Genomic DNA, 3,998 nt, shown 5'->3' on the forward strand with positions numbered 1-3,998 from the left:
CCAGCCTGTAAACATATATATACCAATGAAAACCAGCCTGTAAACATATATATACCAATGAAAACCAGCTGTAAACTTCTTTCTGTAGTTAAAAAGAAAGAAAAACAGAAGAAAGAAATCATTATGATGTTTTCCAAACTGCTAAATTGAGTTTCATCTTTAGGACTGAAAGATATAAGTCAAATATAGCACTTGTTAGCATATGTGAGGCTCTCGAGTTTATTCTAAGCACCACATTTTAAAAGTGTAGTATATACACCTCTAATCCTATAGCCCAGCAGGGAGGCAGGTGGAGCAGCAAAAGTTCAAACCCACTAGGCTGCACAGCTACATGGCACCTCCTCAAAAACAAATGAATAAAAAAAAAGCAATGTCTGTAACCCAAGCAGGACAATCAGATCATCCTTGGGAGAAAATAATAATTTTAAATTTTAAAACAAAACAAAAGGTTGGAGAGACAGTTCAGTAGTTGAGAGTATACAGTACTCTTGCTGAAGACTGGAGTTTGATTTCCAGCACCCACTGTGGGCTAAAAAATCACCTGTAATTCTAGTTTCAGGAATTATGACTTCTTCTGGCCTCTATGTGCATCTGCACACATGTGCACATATACACACATATATAATAGATAACAAAATAAAAAGGTTTACCATTAAGTTTCATTCCCAATCATTAGATTTTTGGGGATTTGGGGTTTTTGTTTTGTTGGTTTGGTTTGGTTTTTAAGACAGGGTTTTTCTGTAACTTTGGAGCCTGTCCTGAAACTCGTTCTTGTAGACCAGAGTGGCCTCAAACTCTCAGAGGCCTGCCTGCATTAGTTTTGAGACAATATCTTGTAATGTATCTAGCCTAGCCTTGAGTTCCGTCTTGGCCTCCACTTGTCAGGATTGTAGGTTATAACACTATGTCTTACTCTTTTAAACACATTACATATAAACTTTAATGAATTTCTGTCTTTTGAAAACAACCCATTTTGGTTTGGTGGTAAAGGTCTATGATCTAAGTACATGGACTGTGGGTAGGAGAATGTCATGTTCTAGGCCATCTTAGGCTGCATGAGACTTTGTTTCAAAAATAACTAAGTGAGCTGAGTGCTGGTGATGCCCACTTTTAATCCAACCACGCAGGGGAGACAGAGACAGATGGATCTCTGTCTCGTCTCAAAAGGGAGAGCTCAGGACAGCCAAGGCTACATAGAGAAAAAAACAACCAATCAATCAACAAATAGAAAATAAATCACAGAGGATGTGAAACATTGGCCTTGAGTTTGATTATATAATTTATATTGATATATTTTTAAAGTTTAATTTTAAAACCTTTTGAAATTGGGGCTTGCTCAGTGGTTAAGAGCACTTGCTGCTCTTATAGAGGACCTGAGTTCAGTTCCCAGCACCCACACAGGGCAGCTTACAACTCTAGTTCCAGAAGACCCAACATCTCGTACTTCTGCAGGCACCTGTGTAGATGGAGCGGAGGTGGGCTGCTTCCCGCGGCCTGGCTCCCAGCTAGCTTTACCCAAAATAATTACATGGAAACTGTATTCTTTTAAACACTGCCTAGCCCATTAGTTCCAGCCTCTTATTGGCTAGCTCTTACATATTGATCTAACCCATTTCTAATACTCTGTGTAACACCACAAACTGGCTTACCAAGAAAGATCTTAACCTGCGTCTGTCTGGAGTGGGAGAATCATGGCGACTGCCTGGCTCGGCTTCTTTCTCCCAGCATTCTGTTCTGTCTACTCCGCCTACCTAATTTTCTGTCCTATCAGGCCAAGCAGTTTTCTTTATTAGTTAACCAATGAAAGCAACAGATAAGATACAAGACCCACCTCCATCACACCTGAACACAGATACACTGACACACATATAGACATAGTTAAGAATAATAAAAATAAATTTTGTTAGGACATAAAACTTCAGTGACTTAGGCTTGATCTCATCTGACAGCTTCTTTCCTGTAGTCCAGCTTCTATAGTGCCAGAAAGTACTCTGCAAATTGCCAGGAGAAGAAAGCAATCCATAGCCCTCTAGCTATGTTATCTATGAGCCACAATAATGGTCAGCATGGCCAGATATTCTAAAAGGTGAAATGGTGGCACTTGTATGTTGGTGACAACCAAAAGTTGTCAAATTGTACTTAAGACCCAGACAACAAAAGAAACCTAGCCTACTATCCAGGGATAGTGAGTTATGGATCTAAGAAGTGAACCTACCACTTTATTAGAGGAGCATAACTCATAACTACATTCTAAAAATCATCCTTATAATCACAGGTGATTATAACTTTACCCTTCATCAAATAAGTTTCTCTTTACATCAGATAGAGATAATTACAAAAAAAATCACAACTGGATACAACACAGAGTTCAACCAATCTTGGGAAGTTAGCCTGGCCCAGTGGTTGCATCTACAGCACAATGCCTATACTTGAGGCTAAGGAAATATCTAGGAAGAGAGGGCAAAAAGTCCGTAAAAAGCAAAAGGCTGGATGTGGTGGCACACACATTTAATCACAGCACTTGGGAGGCAGAATTCGACAGATCTGAATGTGAGGCCAGCCTGGTCTACAGAGTTCCAGGACAACCAGAGCTACATAGAGAAACCTGTCAGGAGCCATTTCCCCCCCAAAATATTGCAGGGACCATTGTCCTGGGGAGTTTGCAGAGAGCCCCACACCCCAACGGTATTTAGAACTGTTTTGTTGGCAGAGCCTACCCCACACCCAACTATCTTGAGAGCTATCTGTTAGCAGAACCTGCCCCACATTCCAACTATCTAGAGAACTAGGTATGTCAGCTCGTGACTTCCTGACCAAGGAATTGTGACCTGACCGATCTTAACCTCCTGGCAGATGACCTCGCGACCGGCTCGAACTATCGCTGCAAGATTCCTTCCTGCCCATGCCCCTGCCTCCCATCCCAACCCAAATTCCTCATCCAGGGGCTATATAAGCGGTAACCATGACGCTAATAAATGGAGGCTTTGACAAAAGAATTTTGCTTGGCCTCCTTCCTCTCTCCCGCCCATGTCTTTTCAGATAGCGCCTCTCCAGGACCCTGGAATAACTGAACTTCCAGGCTAGTTACAACCCCTAGACTAACTGACCCGCCAGGGTGGTCTACAGAAACCCTCTGTCATAAACCAAACAAACAAATAAATGAAATGATTGTAATAGCAGAAGGACCGGGAAGTCTAACGTGAGACTAGGTTTCCTAGAAATGACTGTCTTAGTAATGTTCACCAGAGACAACTGCTCAGATGTGGATCCAAGACAAAGTCTTTATCAGATGGCCAGCAACACTGGGTGTTCAAGATCACAGTGTAGCACTGAACATTTCTCAGGGTGGGCTTTTAAGCACACATGCACACACACACATACACACACACACACACACACACATACACATGTACGTTCTGGGTTGATATATTTTATTTAACAAGAACACTCAGTCAGAAGAGGAACTACAGAAGCAAACAGTCAATGTTGGTACACTTGGAGACTTTCCCAGAACTATATAGACTTTGATGGATTTGACCTTTTAGTTTGGGCAGGTGGAACTGTCTATATACTGAGTTTTACAACCTGAATGTTACTTCCATCATGGGGTCAGTTGTGTTAAGGTTTGGGAGCCTAATAAATTATGGAGCCCTGTTACAGTAATACCTAAACAGTAACAATATCAATAGAAATGCTAGTTCAGAAGGTAGGAAATTTCACAGGCAACTATACACAGATATCCAAACAACTAATGACTCCTGAGAGAAGGGCAATTAATCTTTCCTAGGGATGACACCCTTAATTTGTTATCCAATACAAAGTGATAAGCCCTGAAATCATATACACACAAACAACAAAAATGGACCCAGCAGATTGTATTATATATGTGTGTATCTCTCACTATATATAAAATAATAATGAAAAAAGGTCAAGAATTTAAAGAGGGCATGGAAAGGTTGGAGGGAGGAAAGGGAAAAGAGACATGATGTAATATATAT

The sequence above is a fragment of the Microtus ochrogaster genome, unplaced genomic scaffold, assembly GCF_000317375.1.
Source record: "Microtus ochrogaster isolate Prairie Vole_2 unplaced genomic scaffold, MicOch1.0 UNK40, whole genome shotgun sequence".
Taxonomy (NCBI): domain Eukaryota; kingdom Metazoa; phylum Chordata; class Mammalia; order Rodentia; family Cricetidae; genus Microtus; species Microtus ochrogaster.